The following is a 23,582-nucleotide window of genomic DNA, read 5'->3' on the forward strand; positions in this document are numbered from 1 at the left end:
TTAACATGCCATCGTTGCAGTGATTTGCAGTACATCTAAATAAATGGTGCTTGAAAATGTTTTATGGACCACTGGCGTAGCTGCAGGGACTGCACGGGAGGAATGTTATATAACCACCAGAGGCAACTGCTGAAGAGACAGCATTCATTTCTTGTATAGTATGTTCTCATCTCCATTTATCAGCTAGTGGATTAGTCACATACACACTGCAAATATTGCCGAGTCTATTATTTAAGGAGAGGTCCATGCAAGTGTTTAGCTTAAAATGATGTCCAACAATTGAGACACGATTATCTGCAATAACCTACTCATTATTCTGCTCAGGGTTTAAAATAGGTTTCTCTGAAGCATTGAGCTCAGAGTATTTGGCGTTGGCCCCTTTTTTATATCCAGATAAAAAACAGGTTTCCAATTACCCGCAATAAACTTGCAGCGCGAGTGCGGCTATATGCCACACCGCCAGACTGCAAATTATTGTTCGCAGCAAAAATGTGCAACTCCGGCACTAGAAAGGGCCATCGGGTGAGGGCATGAATTCACCTTCTGTTGCCTATATTTACATGCTGCTGCAACGCTCTCCACCTGCGCAAGCTGTTTGCAAGTAATTGGGTTCTCCTCTATGTATGCACAATTACTTTGGAACATTATGGCTGTTGATAAATGTGTGTACTATTTTGTTATGTATACAGGTGATAAATAGTAGACCCATAAAAAAAAGTATTTGAGGCACACCAGGCAAAATGACTTAGGGCAATATCCTATTAGCTGCAGTGAGTTACCGCAGCTAAAGTATTCCCCTGGGGCTATCCAATTAGCCCCATAATGCAGTACTTATCGGGGATTATGCTTAAGGAGAATCCCATATAACCAGCCCCAGGAGACCCATTATCGGACGGTAACACATGGGTTTCACAAAGTTATTCTGGATTCCATGTGTTAATCGGCAGATAATGGGTGACTTACTGCACGGTACAAACTAACTGTAACTAGATAGCCCGATAGCGTTATTAGGCTAAAAAGCCAGTTATTACCGTGCGGTAAATCACAGCGCCTAATAAGATACCGCCCTTAAACAGGCTCCTGATGGTTTTGCAGCGATTTTTTTTTTAAACTGCAGTCCATGAATCATTATCATTAAATTATGTAAGCTCCTTGACTATTGCAGATTTCCACTCACACCAGTTGTTACTTGACTTTGCTCCCTGGATATTTGAGGTTCACCAAACCTCAATTTTGCGATATCTGCAAACTCCTCATGATATCTCTTAGGAGGTTTTCCACCATATAGACGTTCTGATCTGTGGTTGGATGTCCACGCTGGTAGTTTCCGTTTCAGATATGCCTCCAGCTGCTGGCATTTCCATGTGACATACTTGCTCTGTAATTCTTGTTCCAGACACTGTAGATATTGCTTCTACCCAAAAACACTTATTCAGGCTGGCATCTTTTAGCATAGATCAAGCTTCCTCTACTATAGTGCAGTTTGCACTTACTCACAACATGCGTGTGTATGGTCAGTTGATGATCAATGTCATTTTTCTTTAGGAAGTTTTCAACATCTTTGTTTTGATATTCTCCTCTGTTATCAGACCTCAAGACTTAATGTCACGGCTAAGGTTGTTTGTGAATCTGGACTACGCTGAGCTGCTGGGTTTTGGCTTGAGATATTAGGAATGAATTGGGCAGGCTTAATATAGGATCTACTCATTCATACACGTGGCAGTTTAGCTATTCAGGAACACCTGACTGGATGCTGCTTCAGGTGAGTGGAGTTGGAGATGTGGTACCAGCAATATGGGGAACTGGAACACTGGGGTATTGGATTACCAGTGTAGAATAGCTGGGAAATTCATAACACTGAGGGTTCACCATCACTGGGATAAGATTAACCAGTGAATCTGGAAATGCTATAACGGATTTGCAGGAGCCGCTTTTCAGGAACGCTGGGATAGGATGTACCAGTGATATGGAAAATGCTGCAGCAGAGTTGGAGGAGCAGCCCTTTAGGAACGGTAGTATAGGTTGTACCAGCGTATTGGGAAATGTTGCAGTGTAGTTGCAGGAGCAGCCCTTCAGGAATGCTGGGATAGGCTGTACTAGCAAATTGGGAAATGCTGCAATTGAGTTGCAGGAGCATCCCTTAGTTTTCACTGGAATTAGCTGTACCGGTGAATCTGGATATACTGCGATGATGAACTGAGCAGTCCTTCAGGATCACTGGGATTGGCTGTACCGTTGAATCTGGATATGCTGCGATGATGAAGCTGAGCAGCTACTCAGGATAGCGCAGGAAGCCAGGTAGTGCTAGTGATGGAAACTGCACTTGTATAGAATCCAGCAGAAGAGTCAGGAGCTCAGAGCAGGTTGATAGACAACAAAGCACTAGCGATTTGCCTGTGCTGGAATTCAGGATTTATACCCCCGGCTTGCTACTGATTGGCGGCGATAATCACATGACTGTGAAATTGTTCCTGATTGGACTCTGGGCGGTCAGCTGATCAGAACAGTCATGGCGGCGTCCATGGCTGGTTTTGTAGGAAACTGCCAGCATGGAGTGGGCAGTGGAGACCGACAATGGCCGCCAGGCCTTGGAGTACTGGTAATGGAGACACAGCGCAGGACATCAGATAAACCAGCGGATGACAGACAGTGCCTCAGAGTGCTGCGCTGGTAAGAGAGCATGGCTGGCGAGTGCGGAACGCATTTGTGACCCTTAATTTGCAACCAATTCGAGTTGCCACTGATCTCTTGTAGTCTACCATTTTGCTCATTACTTCATTCTTTGTTCTTTTAAAATAAACATGTGATCTGAAGTAAATCAATGAATAATGAAGTATCTGCATCCACTTATCAATTTCACTTCCATTGGACCACACCCATCTGTATGCACCATTTCCAGGAATACCTGAGCTCTGCTTGCCAATTTTGGGAAGGGTCAATGGCTTTGCTTGCCTACCATACAGTCCTCACACATTTGTCTTTCTATGTTACTCAAGGATATCTCTGTCACTATCCCATCAAGAAATGTCTGAATGTCTGGATGCTGTCATATCCAAGGTGTCTTATCTGTTTGTGCCAGAGTTCCATAGATTGCGAGTCAGAAGTCACAATGGCAAAACACTCCTCGGTGTCTAGGGAATATAGTTGTTGGCATTGTGTACCTGTTGCTATCACCATCCCTCTTTTGTTCCGCACAATGCACTTTTCTTCTGCATACTGAACTCTGCCCTTTTTAAATGTACAGTAGGATACTTATGACAATGAGGATTTTCCTCCATATCTGGTACATACTGTACAACACATCTTAGATTTCTGTGACTTTAGTTTTACGCACTATTTTCAGGCGAGCTGTGATTGTTCCAACTTTTGTGTCTGTAAGTACTTTACTTCAGATTCATGTTATAGAATCACTCATGTAGTGTAGTGAACCAATCTTAAATGCAACTGAAATGTCTTAAGTTACTATACCAGCATTATCTTCTGCGACTGTCTTTGAAACATTTAAAGCTTACTCATCTTTACGGTTACACTACTTTTTCTGTGTAGCATTCATATTTTTCAGTTTGCAATCACAGGCTTTGTGTCCCGTCTTATGACAGGACAACTTTAGTGTGTAATGCAGTATTCACAGCATTTAATTGAACTGGCACACGTTCTTGGAACTGTAGCAGTTTTGCTATAACGATCTCTGTTGATAGCTTGGCTGTATTAGCTTCTAAAGCTACTACTAGGAAAATAAGATTTTAAACCTACCGGTAAATCTATTTCTCCTAGTCCGTAGAGGATGCTGGGGACTCCGTAAGGACCATAGGGGGTATAGACGGGCTCCGCAGGAGATAGGGCACCTAAAAAGAACTTTGACTATGGGTGTGCACTGGCTCCTCCATCTATGCCCCTCCTCCAAACCTCAGTTAGAGAACTGTGCCCAGAGGAGATGGACAATACAAGGCAGGATTTAGCAATCCAAGGGCAAGATTCATACTAGCCCACACCAATCATACCATGTAACCTGGAACATACATAACCAGTTAACAGTATGAACAAACTACAGTAACGGTCCAAGACCGATGTCAACTGTAACATAACACTTATGTAAGCAACAATTATATACAAGTCTTGCAGAGTTTCCGCACTGGGACGGGCGCCCAGCATCCTCTACGGACTAGGAGAAATAGATTTACCGATAGGTTTAAAATCTTTTTTTCGCTTACGTCCTAGAGGATGCTGGGGACTCCGTAAGGACCATGGGGTTTATACCAAAGCATCCAATCGGGCGGGAGAGTGCGTATGACTCTGCAGCACCAACTGAGCAAACGCTAGGTCCTCATCAGCCAGGGTATCAAACTTGCAGAATTTAGCAAAAGTGTTTGACCCCGACCAAGTCGGCGCTCGGCAAAGTTGTAAAGCCGAGACGCCTCGGGCAGCCGCCCAAGAAGAGCCCACCTTCCTAGTGGAATGGGCCTTAACCGAATTTGGTACCGGCAATCCAGCCGTAGAGTGAGCCTGCTGAATCGTATTACAGATCCAGCGAGCAATAGTCTGCTTCGAAACAGGAGAGCCAATCTTATTAGCCGCATACAGGATAAACAGAGCCTCTGTTTTCCTAATTCTAGCCGTCCTGGCTACATAAATTTTTAAGGCCCTGACTACGTCCAGGGATCTGGAATCCTCCAGGTCACTTGTAGCCCCAGGCACCACAATAGGTTGATTCATATGGAACGAAGAAACCACTTTAGGCAAAAATTGCGGACGTGTCCTAAATTCAGCTCGATCCACATGAAAAATAAAGTAGGGGCTCTTGTGTGAGAGAGCAGCCAATTCTGACACTCGCCTTGCTGATGCTAAGGCCAACAACATGACCACCTTCCAAGTAAGAAATTTCAACTCAACCTTGTTAAGCGGTTCAAACCAGTGTGATTTTAGGAACTGCAACACCACGTTCAGGTCCCATGGTGCCACTGGAGGCACAAAAGGGGGCTGGATGTGCCGCACTCCCTTTACAAACGTCTGGACTTCTGGAAGAGAAGCCAATTCCTTCTGAAAAAAAATCGAGAGGGCCGAAATCTGTACCTTAACAGAGCCTAATTTCAGGCCCATATCCACTCCTGTCTGTAGGAAGTGGAGAAAACGACCCAGATGAAAATCTTCCGTAGGTGCATTCTTGGTCTCACACCAAGACACATACTTTCGCCAGATACGGTGATAATGTTTTATTGTCACCTCCTTCCTAGCCTTTATTAAAGTAGGGATGACCTCTTCCGGAATCCCCTTTTTTGCTAGGATTCGGCGTTCAACCGCCATGCCGTCAAACGTAACCGCGGTAAGTCTTGAAATACACAGGGCCCCTGCTGCAACAGGTCTTCCCTCAGAGGAAGAGGCCAGGGGTCTTCTGTGAGCATCTCTTGTAGATCAGAGTACCAGGCCCTTCGAGGCCAGTCTGGGACAACGAGTATCATCTGTACTCTTCTCCGTCTTATGATCCTCAACACTTTCGTGATGAGAGGAAGAGGAGGAAACACGTAGACCGTTTCGAACACCCACGGTGTTACCAGTGCGTCTACTGCTACTGCCTGAGGGTCCCGAGACCTTGCGCAATACTTCCGAAGTTTTTTGTTGAGGCGTGACGCCATCATATCTATTTGAGGGGTTCCCCAAAGACGTGTTATGTCTGCAAAGACTTCTTGATGAAGTCCCCACTCTCCTGGATGGAGATCGTGTCTGCTGAGGAAGTCTGCTTCCCAGTTGTCCACTCCCGGAATGAAGACAGCCGACGGAGCGCTTACATGATTTTCCGCCCAGCGAAGAATCCTTGTGGCTTCCGCCATCGCGACTCTGCTTCTTGTCCCGCCTTGGCGGTTCACATGAGTCACTGCTGTGACCTTGTCTGATTGAATCACAACCGGTAGGTTTCGAAGAAAACTCTCCGCTTGTCGAAGGCCGTTGTAAATGGCCCTGAGTTCCAACACATTGATGTGTAGACAGGACTCCTGGTCTGACCAAAGACCCTGAAAAGTCTTTCCCTGTGTGACCGCTCCCCATCCTCGGAGGCTCGCATCCGTGGTAACCAGGATCCAGTCCTGAATCCCAAACCGGCGACCCTCCAGCAGGTGAGCACTTTGCAACCACCACAGGAGGGACACTCTGGTTCCTGGGGACAGAGTTATTTTCTGATGTAAGTGCAGATGGGACCCTGACCCCTTGTCCAGAAGGTCCCATTGAAAAGTCCTTGCATGGAACCTTCCGAAGGGAATGGCCTCGTAGGCCACCACCATTTTCCCCAGAACTCGAGTGCATTGGTGAACTGACACCCTTTTCGGTTTTAGCAGGTATCTGACCATGTTCTGGATGTCTTAAGCCTTCTCTATTGGGAGAAAGACCTTAATTTGTTCCGTATCCAGAATCATACCTAGGAACAGTAGTCGAGTTGTCGGAATCAACTGTGACTTTGGTAGATTTAGAATCCAACCGTGTTGCTGGAGCACTCTCAGAGAGAGCGCCACACTGCTCAGCAATTTCTCCCTTTATCTCGCTTTTATCAGGAGATCGTCCAAGTATGGGATAATTGTGACTCCATGCTTGCGCAGGACCACCATCATTTCCGCCATTATTTTGGTGAAACTCCTCAAGGCCGTGGAAAGTCCAAACGGTAGCGTCTGAAATTGGTAATGACAATCCAGTACAGCGAATCTCAGGTATTCCTGATGGGGGGCATATATGGGGACATGAAGGTACGCATCCTTTATGTCCAGAGACACCATAAACTCCCCCTCCTCCATGTTGGCTATTATCGCTCGGAGAGATTCCATTTTGAATTTGAATCTTTTTATGTACAGGTTTAGGGATTTCAGATTTAAAATCGGTCTGACTGTACCGTCCGGTTTCGGGACCACAAATAGGGTTGAATAGTAACCTTGATTATCACTTGCTGTATACACAGCGTTTGAATTGCAGCTAACACTACATCCCTTTCCGATGTGGAAGCTGGTAGGGCCGATTTGAAAAATCGGTGCGGGGGCACATCCTCGAATTCCAATTTGTAACCCTGGGAAACTATTTCCAACACCCAGGGATTCAGGTCCGAACTGACCCAGGCCTGACTGAAAAGTCGAAGACGTGCCCCCACCGGTGCGGACTCCCTCAGGGGAGTCCCAGCGTCATGCTGTGGGTTTTGGAGCAGCCGGGGAGGACTTTTGTTCCTGGGCACCTGCCGAAACAGGTGCTCTCTTGCCTCTGCCCTTACCTCTGGCGAGGAAAGAGGATCCCCGACCTCTTTTGGACTTGTGCGACCGAAAGGACTGCATCTGATAGGGTGTTGCTTTCTTTTGCTGTTGGGGAATATATGGTAAAAAATTAGATTTACCTGCTGTAGCTGTGGAAACCAGGTCCGTCAGCCCATCCCCAAACAATACATCACCCTTATAGGGTAGTACTTCCATATGTTTTTTGGAATCCGCATCACCCGTCCATTGGAGAGTCCATAAGGATCTTCTCGCTGAGATAGACATGGCATTGGCCCTGGAAGCTAGCAATCCAATGTCCCTTTGAGCATCCCTCATAAGTAAGACTGCGTCTTTTATATGGGCTAGAGTTAGGAATATAGTATCCTTATCCATAGTATCAAATTGATCTGTCAGCTCATCTGTCCAAGCTGCAATTGCGCTACACACCCATGAAAACGCAATCGTCGGTCTTAACACAGCACCCGTATGAGAATAAATACCCTTTAATGTAGTTTCTTGCCTGCGATCTGCAGGGTCCTTAAGGGCCGCTGTGTCAGGAGACGGTAGCGCCACTTTCTTGGACAAGCGTGTCAGGGCCTTGTCCACAGTGGGGGGTGATTCCCAAATCTCCCTGTCCTGCTTAGGGAAAGGGTATGCCATAAAAATTCTTTTGGGGATCTGCGGTCTCTTATCCGGAGTCTCCCAAGCTTTTCCAAAGAACTCATTTAATTCATGAGATGTGGGAAAAATAAGATTTTACTTACCGATAAATCTATTTCTCGTAGTCCGTAGTGGATGCTGGGGACTCCGTCAGGACCATGGGGAATAGCGGCTCCGCAGGAGACAGGGCACAAAAGTAAAAGCTTTAGGATCAGGTGGTGTGCACTGGCTCCTCCCCCTATGACCCTCCTCCAAGCCTCAGTTAGGATACTGTGCCCGGACGAGCGTACACAATAAGGAAGGATTTTGAATCCCGGGTAAGACTCATACCAGCCACACCAATCACACTGTACAACCTGTGATCTGAACCCAGTTAACAGCATGATAACAGCGGAGCCTCTGAAAAGATGGCTCACAACAATAATAACCCGATTTTTGTAACAATAACTATGTACAAGTATTGCAGACAATCCGCACTTGGGATGGGCGCCCAGCATCCACTACGGACTATGAGAAATAGATTTATCGGTAAGTAAAATCTTATTTTCTCTGACGTCCTAGTGGATGCTGGGGACTCCGTCAGGACCATGGGGATTATACCAAAGCTCCCAAACGGGCGGGAGAGTGCGGATGACTCTGCAGCACCGAATGAGAGAACTCCAGGTCCTCTTTAGCCAGGGTATCAAATTTGTAGAATTTTACAAACGTGTTCTCCCCCGACCACGTAGCTACTCGGCAGAGTTGTAATGCCGAGACCCCTCGGGCAGCCGCCCAGGATGAGCCCACCTTCCTTGTGGAATGGGCCTTGACAGATTTAGGCTGTGGCAGGCCTGCCACAGAATGTGCAAGTTAAAATGTGCTACAAATCCAACGAGCAATCGTCTGCTTAGAAGCAAGAGCACCCAGTTTGTTGGGTGCATACAGGATAACAGCGAGTCAGTTTTCCTGACTCCAGCCGTCCTGGAAACCTATATTTTCAGGGCCCTGACAACATCTAGCAACTTGGAGTCCTCCAAGTCCCTAGTAGCCGCAGGTACCACAATAAGCTGGTTCAGGTGAAACGCTGACACCACCTTAGGAAGAAACTGGGGACGAGTCCGCAGCTCTGCCCTGTCCGAATGGACAATCAGATATGGCTTTTGTGAGACAAAGCCGCCAATTCTGACACTCGCCTGGCCGAGGCCAGGGCCAACAGCATGGTCACTTTTCATGTGAGATATTTCAAATCCACAGATTTGAGCGGTTTAAAATGTGATTTGAGGAATCCCAGAACTACGTTGAGATCCCACAGTGCCACTGGAGGCACAAAAAGGGGGTTGTATATGCAATACTCCCTTGACAAACTTCTGGACTTCAGGAACTGAAGCCAATTCTTTCTGGAAGAAAATTGACAGGGCCGAAATTTGAACCTTAATTGACTCCAATTTGAGGCCCATAGACACTCCTGTTTGCAGGAAATGCAGGAATCGACCGAGTTGAAATTTCTTCGTGGGGCCTTCCTGGCCTCACACCACGCAACATATTTTCGCCACATGTGGTGATAATGTTTTGCGGTCACCTCCTTCCTGGCTTTGACCAGGGTAGGAATGACCTCTTCCGGAATGCCTTTTTCCCTTAGGATCTGGCGTTCCACCGCCATGCCGTCAAACGCAGCCGCGGTAAGTCTTGGAACAGACCTGGTACTTGCTGAAGCAAGTCCCTTCTTAGCGGCAGAGGCCATGAGTCCTCTGTGAGCATTTCTTGAAGTTCCGGGTGCCACGTCCTTCTTGGCCAATCCGGAGCCACGAGTATAATAAGAATTTACTTACCGATAATTCTATTTCTCGGAGTCCGTAGTGGATGCTGGGGTTCCTGAAAGGACCATGGGGAATAGCGGCTCCGCAGGAGACAGGGCACAAAAGTAAAGCTTTCCGATCAGGTGGTGTGCACTGGCTCCTCCCCCTATGACCCTCCTCCAAGCCAGTTAGGTACTGTGCCCGGACGAGCGTACACAATAAGGGAGGAATTTTGAATCCCGGGTAAGACTCATACCAGCCACACCAATCACACCGTACAACTTGTGATCAAAACCAGTTAACAGTATGATAACAGAGGAGCCTCTGAAAGATGGCTTCTTAACAATAACCCGAATTAGTTAACAATAACTATGTACAATTATTGCAGATAATCCGCACTTGGGATGGGCGCCCAGCATCCACTACGGACTCCGAGAAATAGAATTATCGGTAAGTAAATTCTTATTTTCTCTATCGTCCTAGTGGATGCTGGGGTTCCTGAAAGGACCATGGGGATTATACCAAAGCTCCCAAACGGGCGGGAGAGTGCGGATGACTCTGCAGCACCGAATGAGAGAACTCCAGGTCCTCCTTAGCCAGAGTATCAAATTTGTAAAATTTTACAAACGTGTTCTCCCCTGACCACGTAGCTGCTCGGCAAAGTTGTAATGCCGAGACCCCTCGGGCAGCCGCCCAAGATGAGCCCACCTTCCTTGTGGAGTGGGCCTTTACAGATTTAGGCTGTGGCAGGCCTGCCACAGAATGTGCAAGTTGGATTGTGCTACAGATCCAACGAGCAATCGTCTGCTTAGACGCAGGAGCACCCATCTTGTTGGGTGCATACAATATAAACAACGAGTCAGATTTTCTGACTCCAGCTGTCCTTGCAATATATATTTTTAATGCTCTGACAACGTCCAGTAACTTGGAGTCCTCCAAGTCACTTGTAGCCGCAGGCACTACAATAGGCTGGTTCAGATGAAATGCTGACACCACCTTAGGGAGAAAATGCGGACGAGTCCGCAGTTCTGCCCTGTCCGAATGGAAAATCAGATATGGGCTTTTGTAAGATAAAGCTGCCAGTTCTGACACTCTCCTGGCCGAAGCCAGGGCTAGTAACATGGTCACTTTCCATGTGAGATATTTTAAATCCACCTTTTTTAGTGGTTCAAACCAATGAGATTTTAGAAATTCCAAAACCACATTGAGATCCCACGGTGCCACTGGAGGCACCACAGGAGGCTGTATATGCAGCACTCCCTTAACAAAAGTCTGGACTTCAGGAACTGAAGCCAATTCTTTTTGAAAGAAAATCGACAGGGCCGAAATTTGAACCTTAATAGATCCCAATTTGAGACCCATAGACAATCCTGATTGCAGGAAATGTAGGAATCGACCCAGTTGAAATTCCTCCGTCGGAGCACTCCGATCCTCGCACCACGCAACATATCTTCGCCAAATGCGGTGATAGTGTTGCACGGTTACTTCCTTCCTTGCTTTAATCAAAGTAGGAATGACTTCTTCCGGCATGCCTTTTTCCTTTAGGATCCGGCGTTCAACCGCCATGCCGTCAAACGCAGCCGCGGTAAGTCTTGAAACAGACAGGGACCCTGCTGAAGCAAGTCCCTCCTTAGAGGTAGAGGCCACGGATCTGCCGTGATCATCTCTTGAAGTTCCGGGTACCAAGTCCTTCTTGGCCAATCCGGAACCACTAGTATCGTTCTTACGCCTCTTTGCCGTATAATTCTCAATACTTTTGGTATGAGAGGCAGAGGAGGAAACACATACACCGACTGGTACACCCAAGGCGTTACCAGCGCGTCCACAGCTATTGCCTGCGGATCTCTTGACCTGGCGCAATACCTGTCCAGTTTTTTGTTGAGGCGAGACGCCATCATGTCCACCATTGGTCTTTCCCAACGGGTTACCAGCATGTGGAAGACTTCCGGATGAAGTCCCCACTCTCCCGGGTGAAGGTCGTGTCTGCTGAGGAAGTCTGCTTCCCAGTTGTCCACTCCCGGGATGAACACTGCTGACAGTGCTATCACATGATTCTCTGCCCAGCGAAGAATCCTTGCAGCTTCTGCCATTGCACTCCTGCTTCTTGTGCCGCCCTGTCTGTTCACATGGGCGACTGCCGTGATGTTGTCCGACTGGATCAACACCGGTTTTCCTTGAAGCAGAGGTTCTGCCTGGCTTAGAGCATTGTAGATTGCTCTTAGTTCCAGAATGTTTATGTGAAGAGACGTTTCCAGGCTCGTCCACACTCCCTGGAAGTTTCTTCCTTGTGTGACTGCTCCCCAGCCTCTCAGGCTGGCGTCCGTGGTCACCAGGATCCAATCCTGTATGCCGAATCTGCGGCCCTCCAATAGATGAGCACTCTGCAACCACCACAGAAGAGATACCCTTGTCCTTGGAGACAGGGTTATCCGCTGGTGCATCTGAAGATGCAACCCTGACCATTTGTCTAACAGATCCCTCTGGAAAATTCGTGCATGGAATCTGCCGAATGGAATTGCTTCGTAAGAAGCCACCATTTTTCCCAGGACTCTTGTGCATTGATGTACAGACACCTTTCCTGGTTTTAGGAGGTTCCTGACAAGCTCGGACAACTCCTTGGCTTTTTCCTCCGGGAGAAAAACCTTTTTCTGAACCGTGTCCAGAATCATCCCTAGGAACAGCAGACGAGTTGTCGGCATTAACTGGGATTTTGGAATATTCAGAATCCAGCCGTGTTGTTTTAGCACTTCTTGAGACAGTGCTAATCCCCTCTCTAGCTGTTCTCTGGACCTTGCCCTTATTAGGAGATCGTCCAAGTATGGGATAATTAATACGCCTTTTCTTCGAAGAAGAATCATCATCTCGGCCATTACCTTTGTAAAGACCCGAGGTGCCGTGGACAATCCGAACGGCAGCGTCTGAAACTGATAGTGACAGTTTTGTACAACGAACCTGAGGTACCCCTGGTGTGAGGGGTAAATTGGAACGTGGAGGTACGCATCCTTGATGTCCAAGGACACCATAAAGTCCCCTTCTTCCAGGTTCGCTATCACTGCTCTGAGTGACTCCATTTTGAACTTGAACTTCTTTATGTACAGGTTCAAGGACTTCAGATTTAGAATAGGTCTTACCGAGCCGTCCGGCTTCGGTACCACAAATAGAGTGGAATAATACCCCTTTCCCTGTTGTAGAAGAGGTACCTTGACTATCACCTGCTGAGAGTACAGCTTGTGAATGGCTTCCAAAACCGTCTCCCTTTCGGAGGGGGACGTTGGTAAAGCAGACTTCAGGAAACGGCGAGGCGGATCTGTCTCTAGTTCCAACCTGTACCCCTGAGATATTATCTGCAGGATCCAGGGATCTACCTGCGAGTGAGCCCACTGCGCGCTGAAATGCTTGAGACGACCGCCCACCGCCCCCGAGTCCGCTTGAGAAGCCCCAGCGTCATGCTGAGGCTTTTGTAGAAGCGGGGGAGGGCTTCTGTTCCTGGGAAGGAGCTGCCTGTTGGTGTCTCTTCCCCCTTCCTCTGCCTCGTGGCAGATATGAATATCCCTTTGCTCTCTTGTTTTTAAAGGAACGAAAGGACTGCGGTTGAAAAGTCGGTGTCTTTTTCTGTTGGGGAGTAGCTTGAGGTAAAAAGGTGGATTTCCCGGCTGTAGCCGTGGCCACCAAATCTGATAGACCGACTCCAAATAACTCCTCCCCTTTATACGGCAAAACTTCCATATGCCGTTTTGAGTCCGCATCGCCTGACCACTGTCGCGTCCATAAACTTCTTCTGGCCGAAATGGACATAGCACTTACCCGTGATGCCAGTGTGCAGATATCCCTCTGTGCATCACGCATATAAAGAAATGCATCCTTTATTTGCTCTAAAGACAGTAAAACATTGTCCCTATCCAGGGTATCAATATTTTCAATCAGGGACTCTGACCAAACTACTCCAGCACTGCACATCCAGGCTGACGCTATAGCTGGTCGTAGTATAACACCTGTATGTGTGTATATACTTTTTTGGATATTTTCCATCCTCCTATCTGTTGGATCTTTAAGTGCGGCCGTCTCAGGAGAGGGTAACGCCACTTGTTTAGATAAGCGTGTGAGCGCCTTATCCACCCTAGGAGGTGTTTCCCAGCGCGCCCTAACCTCTGACGGGAAAGGGTATAAAGCTAATAACTTCTTTGAAATTAGCATCTTTTTATCGGGGGCAACCCACGCTTCATCACATACATCATTTAGTTCTTCTGATTCAGGAAAAACTATAGGTAGTTTTTTCACACCCCACATAATACCCTGTTTAGTGGTACCAGTAGTATCAGCTAAATGTAACGCCTCCTTCATTGCCAAAATCATATAACGTGTGGCCCTACTGGAAAATACGGTTGATTCGTCACCGTCGCCACTGGAATCAGTGCCTGTGTCTGGGTCTGTGTCGACCGACTGAGGCAAAGGGCGTTTTACAGCCCCTGACGGTGTTTGAGGCGCCTGGACAGGCACTAACTGATTGTCCGGCCGTCTCATGTCGACAAACGACTGCTTTAGCGTGTTGACACTATCCCGTAATTCCATAAATAAAGGCATCCATTCTGGTGTCGACCCCCTAGGAGGTGACATCCCCATATTTGGCAATTGCTCCGCCTCCACACCAATATCGTCCTCATACATGTCGACACACACGTACCGACACACAGCAGACACACAGGGAATGCTCTTAACGAAGACAGGACCCCACTAGCCCTTTGGGGAGACAGAGGGAGAGTTTGCCAGCACACACCAAAAGCGCTATATATGACAGGGATAGCCTTATAATAAGTGCTCCCTGTATAGCTGCTTTTATAATATAATTTTTGCCACTATTTTGCCCCCCCTCTCTTGTTTTACCCTGTTTCTGTAGTGCAGTGCAGGGGAGAGACCTGGGAGCCGTCCTGACCAGCGGAGCTGTGTAAGGAAAATGGCGCTGTGTGCTGAGGAGATAGGCCCCGCCCCTTTTCCGGCGGGCTCGTCTCCCGCTCTTTAGTGTATTCTGGCAGGGGTTAAATATCTCCATATAGCCCCGGAGGCTATATGTGAGGTATTTTTTAGCCAAATAGGTTTTCATTTGCCTCCCAGGGCGCTCCCCTCCCAGCGCCCTGCACCCTCAGTGACTGCCGTGTGAAGTGTGCTGAGAGGAAAATGGCGCACAGCTGCAGTGCTGTGCGCTACCTTTAGAAGACTGAGGAGTCTTCTGCCGCCGATTCTGGACCTCTTCATGTTTCAGCATCTGCAAGGGGGCCGGCGGCGAGGCTCCGGTGACCATCCAGGCTGAACCTGTGATCGTCCCTCTGGAGCTGATGTCCAGTAGCCAAGAAGCCAATCCATCCTGCACGCAGGTGAGTTCACTTCTTCTCCCCTAAGTCCCTCGTTGCAGTGATCCTGTTGCCAGCAGGACTCACTGTAAAATAAAAAACCTAAGCTAAACTTTCTCTAAGCAGCTCTTTAGGAGAGCCACCTAGATTGCACCCTTCTCGGCCGGGCACAAAAATCTAACTGGCTTGGAGGAGGGTCATAGGGGGAGGAGCCAGTGCACACCACCTGATCGGAAAGCTTTACTTTTGTGTCCTGTCTCCTGCGGAGCCGCTATTCCCCATGGTCCTTTCAGGAACCCCAGCATCCACTAGGACGATAGAGAAAGTTCTTACTCCTCTACGTCTTATAATTCTCAGTACCTTGGTTATGAGAAGCAGAGGAGGGAACACATACACCGACTGGTACACCCACGGTGTTACCAGAACGTCCACAGATATTGCTTGAGGGTCTCTTGACCTGGCGCAATACCTGTCCAGTTTTTTGTTCAGGCGGGACGCCATCATGTCCACCTTTGGTCTTTCCCAACGGTTCACAATCATGTGGAATACTTCCCGATGAAGTCCCCACTCTCCCGGGTGGAGGTCGTGCCTGCTGAGGAAGTCTGCTTCCCAGTTGTCCACTCCCGGAATGAACACTGCTGACAGTGCTATCACATGATTTTTCGCCCAGCGAAGAATCCTTGCAGTTTCTGCCATTGCCCTCCTGCTTCTTGTGCCGCCCTGTCTGTTTACGTGGGCGACTGCCGTGATGTTGTCCCACTGGATCAATACCGGCTGACCTTGAAGCAGAGGTCTTGCTAAGCTTAGAACATTGTAAATTGCCCTTAGCTCCAGTATATTTATGTGGAGAGAAGTCTCCAGACTTGATCACACTCCCTGGAAATTTTTTCCCTGTGTGACTGCTCCCCAGCCTCTCAGGCTGGCATCCGTGGTCACCAGGACCCAGTCCTGAATGCCGAATCTGCGGCCCTTTAGTAGATGAGCACTCTGCAGCCACCGCAGAAGAAACACCCTTGTCCTTGGAGACAGGGTTATCCGCTGATGCATCTGAAGATGCGATCCGGACCATTTTTCCAGCAGATCCCACTGAAAAGTTCTTGCGTGAAATCTACCGAATGGAATCGCTTCGTAAGAAGCCACCATTTTTCCCAGGACCCTTGTGCAATGATGCACTGACACTTTTCCTGGTTTTAGGAGGTTCCTGACTAGCTCGGATAACTCCCTGGCTTTCTTCTCCGGGAGAAACACCTTTTTCTGGACTGTGTCCAGAATCATCCCAAGGAACAGCAGACGTGTCGTCGGAAACAGCTGCGGTTTTGGAATATTTAGAATCCACCCGTGCTGTCGTAGAACTACTTGAGATAGTGCTACTCCGACCTCCAACTGCTCTCTGGACCTTGCCCCTATCAGGAGATCGTCCATTTTCTTTGAAGAAGAATCATCATTTCGGCCATTACCTTGGTAAGGACCCGGGGTGCCGTGGACAATCCAACCGGCAGCGTCTGAAACTGATAGTGACAGTTCTGTACCACGAACCTGAGGTACCCTTGGTGAGAAGGGCAAATTGGGACATGGAGGTAAGCATCCCTGATGTCCCGGGACACCATATAGTCCCCTTCTTCCTGGTTCGCTATCACTGCTCTGAGTGACTCCATCTTGATTTGAACCTTTGTATGTAAGTGTTCAACTATTTCAGATTTAGAATAGGTCTCACCGAGCCGTCTGGCTTCAGTACCACAATATAGTGTGGAATAATACCCCTTTCCTTGTTGTAGGAGGGGTACTTTGATTATCACCTGCTGGGAATACAGCTTGTGAATTGTTTCCACTACTGCCTCCCTGTCGGAGGGAGACGTTGGTAAAGCAGACTTCAGGAACCTGCGAGGGGGAGACGTCTCGAATTTCCAATCTGTACCCCTGGGATACTACTTGTAGGATCCAGGGGTCCACTTGCGAGTGAGCCCACTGCGTGCTGAAACTCTTGAGACGACCCCCCCCACCGCACCTGAGTCCGCTTGTACGGCCCCAGCGTCATGCTGAGGACTTGGCAGAAGCGGTGGAGGGCTTCTGTTTCTGGGAATGGGCTGCCTGCTGCAGTCTTCTTCCCTTTCCTCTATCCCATGGCAGATATGACTGGCCTTTTGCCCGCTTGCCCTTATGGGGACGAAAGGACTGAGGCTGAAAAGACGTTGTCTTTTTCTCCTTTATACGGCAATACTTCCATGTGCCGTTTGGAATCTGCATCACCTGACCACTGTCGTGTCCATAAACAACTTCTGGCAGATATGGACATCGCACTTACTCTTGATGCCAGAGTGCAAATATCCCTCTGTGCATCTCGCATATATAGAAATGCATCCTTTAAATGCTCTATAGTCCATAAAATACTGTCCCTGTCAAGGGTATCAATATTTTCAGTCAGGGAATCCGACCAAGCCACCCCAGCGCTGCACATCCAGGCTGAGGCGATCGCTGGTCGCAGTATAACACCAGTATGTGTGTATATACTTTTTAGGATATTTTCCAGCCTCCTATCAGCTGGCTCCTTGAGGGCGGCCCTATCTGGAGACGGTACCGCCACTTGTTTTGATAAGCGTGTGAGCGCCTTATCCACCCTAAGGGGCGTTTCCCAACGCGCCCTAACTTCTGGCGGGAAAGGGTATACCGCCAATAATTTTCTATCGGGGGAAACCCACGCATCATCACACACTTCATTTAATTTATCTGATTCAGGAAAAACTACAGGTAGTTTTTTCACACTCCACATAATACCCTTTTTTGTGGTACTTGTAGTATCAGAAATATGTAACACCTCCTTCATTGCCCTTAACAAGTAACGTGTGGCCCTAAAGGAAAATACGTTTGTTTCTTCACCGTCGACACTGGAGTCAGTGTCCGTGTCTGTGTCGACCGACTGAGGTAAAAGGACGTTTTAACGCCCCTGACGGTGTTTGAGACGCCTGGACAGGTACTAATTGGTTTGCCGGCCGTCTCATGTCGTCAACCGACCTTGCAGCGTGTTGACATTATCACGTAATTCCTTAAATAAGCCATCCATTCCGGTGTCGACTCCCTAGAGAGTGACATCACCATTACAGGCAATTGCTCCGCCTCCTCACCAACATCGTCCTCATACATGTCGACACACACGTACCGACACACAGCACACACACAGGGAATGCTCTGATAGAGGACAGGACCCCACTAGCCCTTTGGGGAGACAGAGGGAGAGTTTGCCAGCACACACCAAAAACGCTATAATTATACAGGGACAACCTTTATATAAGTGTTTTTCCCTTATAGCATTTTAATATATATAGTCATATCGCCAAATAAGTGCCCCCCCTCTCTGTTTTAACCCTGTTTCTGTAGTGCAGTGCAGGGGAGAGCCTGGGAGCCTTCCCACCAGCATTTCTGTGAGGGAAAATGGCGCTGTGTGCTGAGGAGAATAGGCCCCGCCCCCTTTTCGGCTGGCTTCTTCTCCCGTTTTTCTGAGACCTGGCAGGGGTTAAATACATCCATATAGCCCCCAGGGGCTATATGTGATGTATTTTTAGCCAGAATAAGGTACTATCATTGCTGCCCAGGGCGCCCCCCCCAGCGCCCTGCACCCTCAGTGACCGCTGCTATGAAGTGTGCTGACAACAATGGCGCACAGCTGCAGTGCTGTGCGCTACCTTATGAAGACTGAAAAGTCTTCTGCCGCCGGTTTCTGGACCTCTTCACTTTTCGGCATCTGCAAGGGGGTCGGCGGCGCGGCTCCGGGACGAACCCCAGGGTGAGACCTGTGTTCCGACTCCCTCTGGAGCTAATGGTGTCCAGTAGCCAAAGAAGCCAATCCATCCTGCACGCAGGTGAGTTCACTTCTCTCCCCTAAGTCCCTCGATGCAGTGAGCCTGTTGCCAGCAGGACTCACTGAAAATAAAAAAACCTAACAAAACTTTTACTCTAAGCAGCTCTTTAGGAGAGCCACCTAGATTGCACCCTTCTCGGCCGGGCACAAAAATCTAACTGAGGCTTGGAGGAGGGTCATAGGGGGAGGAGCCAGTGCACACCACCTGATCCTAAAGCTTTTACTTTTGTGCCCCGTCTCCTGCGGAGCCGCTATTCCCCATGGTCCTGACGGAGTCCCCAGCATCCACTAGGACGTCAGAGAAATTAATAATCTGTTTCTTTTCCTTAAACATGTGTACCCTTGTGTCGGGGACCGAGGGTTCATCCACAATATGCAACACATCCCTTATTGCCACAATCATGCACTGAATGGTTTTAGTCACCCTAGGGTGCAATTTTACTTCATCATAGTCGACACTGGAATCAGAATCTGTGTCTGTAGTAGTGTCTTGTGTCAAGGGACGCTTTTGAGACCCCGACGGGCCCTGTGAGTCGGTCCAATCTGAGGATTGACCGCTTGATGTCCCCCCTAAACCAGCCTTATCAAGCCTTTTATGTAAAGATGTCACACTTGCATGCAACGTATGCCACATATCCATCCAATCTGGAGTCGGCACAACCGACGGGGACACACCACTCATTTGCCCCACCTCCTCCTTGGAGAAGCCTTCCGCCTCAGACATGTCGACACACACGTACCGACACCCCACACACACAGGGAGTTACCTATAAGGGGACAAAACCCCAACCAGGCCCTTAGGAGAGACAGAGAGATAGAGTATGCCAGCACACACCCAGCGCTTAAAAATACTGGAATATATGACCAGATAGCGCTGTTATATGTATATAATTGTAATCTCCACTCACTGCGTCGCCAAAGTGCCCCCCTCCTTTTTTTCCCAGCCTGTGAAGCTCAGCAGGGGAGAGAACAGGGAGCCAGCGTTTCCTCATGCAGTCTCTGTGAAGAAAATGGCGCTGGTTAGTGCTGAGGATCAAGCCCCGCCCACCCGACGGCGGGCTTCGGTCCCATCAACTTTGTATAGAAAAATGGGGGGGGTTACCGGATTCACTGTGCCACAGCCTAATCCATGTTTATCCATGCCAAATATGAGGAATATTGCTGCCCAGGGCGCCCCCCCCTGCGCCCTGCACCCTTCAGTGCCTGCTTGTGTGTGTGTGACTGGGAGCAATGGCGCGCAGCTTACCGCTGCGCGCTTGCCTCATGAAGATCTGATGTCTTCTGCCGCCTGAAGTCTTCTTTGCCTTCTCATACTCACCCGGCTTCTATCTTCGGCATCTGTGAGGACGGCGGCGCGGCTCCGGGACGAACCCCAGGTGAAACCAGTGTTCCGACTCCATCTGGAGCTAATGGTGTCCAGTAGCCTTAGAAGCAGTGACCAACTTAACAAGCCAGCTCTGCTTCTCTCTCCTCGGTCCCACGATGCAGGGAGCCTGTTGCCAACAGGACTCCCTGAAAATAAAAAACCTAACAAAATTCTTTTTCCACAGAAAACTCTGGAGAGCTCTCTGCAGTGCACCCATTCTCCTCTGGGCACAAAATCTAACTGAGGTCTGGAGGAGGGGCATAGAGGGAGGAGCCAGTGCACACCCATAGTCAAAGTTCTTTTTAGGTGCCCTATCTCCTGCGGAGCCCGTCTATACCCCCCATGGTCCTAACGGAGTCCCCAGCATCCTCTAGGACGTAAGAGAAATGGAATTCAGACTTTAAGTTCCATAGCATCGCAATAGCGGTCTAGTAATCATCGATTTGGACAGACATTAATTGCAGAGATATAGACATTGTCTAATTGATAAAGCTACTCATATTTATGCATTTACTCAACTTTGTATTATACAGTATTCTTCACATTAATTATTCTCATGAGACCCTTATCCTCATATGCTGCCTGCAGAGCTGTCCACATGTCATGTGCTGACATCTTCCAGGGTATGATCGAATAAACATGCTGTTCAACACTTAAATCTATGGTTCCTGTGGCTTTATGTACACCAGGGCTTGGTCACCTGAATTATTAGTAATTTTCCACAGCTTCTCACGCTTAAGTTGCATTTCCATCGCAAAATTTCATGTGGCATAGTTCTCTGTTTAAAGAAGCTCATTGCGGATGCAGCTACTTTGTGCAGATTGTATGCAGCCACTCTATAACCTCATGGTTTGCCTCTGGTCTCATGTCAAGCATTCTATGGTGTATAGGGTGTCTGAGTTCCAGGGCCCATAACCTGTTGATATGCGTGTTTTTTTTGTGATGTAGTGTTCCTGCTAGGCTGTTTTATCGGGGTGCCACGCACTGCCAGTTTTAAAATGGCAGATTTCACACTGCCCTTATTATGGTGCCTTGCTAAAGAAGCCTGCCCTGTGCTGTCCCCACCCACTGGCCGCAGTATCCTGCAGGTAGGAAAAGTTGTGGTTACCAGGCACCGCTGGGTGAATAGATGGTGTGCACATGCAGACAGTATCTATTCACAGTGGGAGGTTGGGTGACTCAGGGGCAGGTCACGGGTGCCATGTCTTGGAACCACGCCCCCTCCCTGTTCAGCCATGTCCACTTATCAGGAGCATGCACTCAGGGATGCCCTCCCCAAACCGCTGTACCCTACCTTGCCTCTGGCACATCAGGCGGATCAACTTAAATAGGAGCTTGGGTTGTTGCAGTGAACAGATTGTACAGCCATACTCGCAGTAACACCAGTTTGCAGAGTAGAGGTAGCAGAGCATACAACATACCAGTCGGTCATGTATGAATAGCAGCAATATGCAGAATATTGGTCAACCTGGAGCAGAGTCAACACGTCCGTGCAGTACTGTGGTGCTCAAACACAGTGGAAAGATGGCACAGCGCGTGTGCAGAGACATAACAGCCGCTATCTTTGGAAAGGAGCAATGCTTCATTAAAAGAGCATTTAAGGAGGGGTGCACTACGATATACCGGTGCTGGCATCCCAACCGTTGGAATGCCAGCAGCAGGGCAAGCACAAACGAGCCCCTAGCGGCCTTGCTGCGCTCACCACGCTATTTATTCTCCCTCCAGGGGTGTCGTGGACACCTCAAAAGGGAGAATAGTGGTCTGTATCCCAGCGGTCGCGATCCCGGCGCCAGTATGCAGAGCGCCAGGATCCAGACAGCCTGGGTATATTGAGTGCCTCCCTTCAAGTAGACAGCGCAGTATCAATCCCCATGTATTCAAAATTAAGATATTCACAATGTCGACATTGTGACAAGTTATAGTATACCTATCATATGGAATATATAACATGTTATATTAAAAACTCTGCCATACTGTATTGTAAAGCGAGGAATCCTTAAGTCACTCATAATCAGAGGTCCCACCTTACAACAAAGCAGCATAAAAAGCATCCCCTTTAACCCCTATAGGCAAACCGGTTCAATGGAGTTGCCTATATCCAAGTTTAGAACATATGCAACATATGGTTATAAAAATAACCATGTGATATACATATTGATATGTACGTTCATTCTTTTTTTTTTATGCTTGTAGCACCATTGTTCCTTCTATGTGCACTTCTCAGCCCAATAGGGTCAGTAGCCGACATACTTAATAAAAAAGAAAATGTTGGATTCAATACTCTGTTCCCAAGAGAAGAGAGTTCACAGAGGAGCCCCATTCCACTGACTGAATATTGTGTGAAAAAAAATACTATGTAGAAAAACAACAAATAATAGGACCCAGTGACGGATACCCATTAAACAGGATAATAAGCTTCAATTGTAGAAATAATATCACAATACCACCACCACTACTTCAAGAGCAATTACATTGTATGGAAGACAAAGGGGTATATGCAATTAGCGGCGAATAGCGGCAATTTTTCGGCCGTTTTTTAATTCGACACAATTTGACCATCTAATTTCGGCAAGTGGCTGCCGAAATTGACCATATTCAATAAAAAACGGATTCGACAGTCCCGCTGACGAAAAACGGCCGATTTGACGGATTTTGTTCCGATTTTTAAAAAACCCGAAAAAAAATGCCGTGGGGTCCCCCCTCCAAAGCATAACCAGCCTCGGGCTCTTCGAGCCGGTCCTGGTTCTAAAAATCCGGGGGGGGGGGGGAATGACAGGGGATCCCCCGTATTTTTAAAACCAGCACCGGGCTCTGCGCCTGGTGCTGGTGCAAAAAATACGGGGGACAAAAAGAGTAGGGGTCCCCCGTGTTTTTTACACCAGCATCGGGCTCCACTAGCTGGACAGATAATGCCACAGCCGGGGGTCACTTTTATACAGCGCCCTGTGGCCGTGGCATTAAATATCCAACTAGTCACCCCTGGCCGGGGTACTCTGGGGGAGTGGGGACCCCTTCAATCAAGGGGTCCCCCCCCCAGCCACCCAAGGGCCAGGGGTGAAGCCCGAGGCTGTCCCCCCCATCCAAGGGCTGCGGATGGGGTGCTGATAGCCTTTGGAAAAATGAAAGAATATTGTTTTTCCCAGTAGTACTACAAGTCCCAGCAAGCCTCCCCCGCAAGCTGGTACTTGGAGAACCACAAGTACCAGCATGCGGGAGAAAAACGGGCCCGCTGGTACCTGTAGTTCTACTGGGAAAAAAATACCCAAATAAAAACAGGAGACACACACCGTGAAAGTAAAACTTTATTTCATACATGCCGACACATACATACTTACCTATGTTGACCCGCCGACTGCCACGCCC

The 23,582-nt window shown here is 48.3% G+C and overlaps 1 protein-coding gene across 1 annotated transcript in view; it reads right to left on the bottom strand.

The window, feature by feature from the left end:
* Positions 1 to 23,582, bottom strand: part of RTKN2 (rhotekin 2) — a 414,584-nt gene that overhangs the window by 186,298 nt on the left and 204,704 nt on the right. The gene's annotated exons all lie outside the window — the stretch shown is intronic.

This window comes from Pseudophryne corroboree, chromosome 3, assembly GCF_028390025.1.
Source record: "Pseudophryne corroboree isolate aPseCor3 chromosome 3, aPseCor3.hap2, whole genome shotgun sequence".
Taxonomy (NCBI): Eukaryota; Metazoa; Chordata; class Amphibia; order Anura; family Myobatrachidae; genus Pseudophryne; species Pseudophryne corroboree.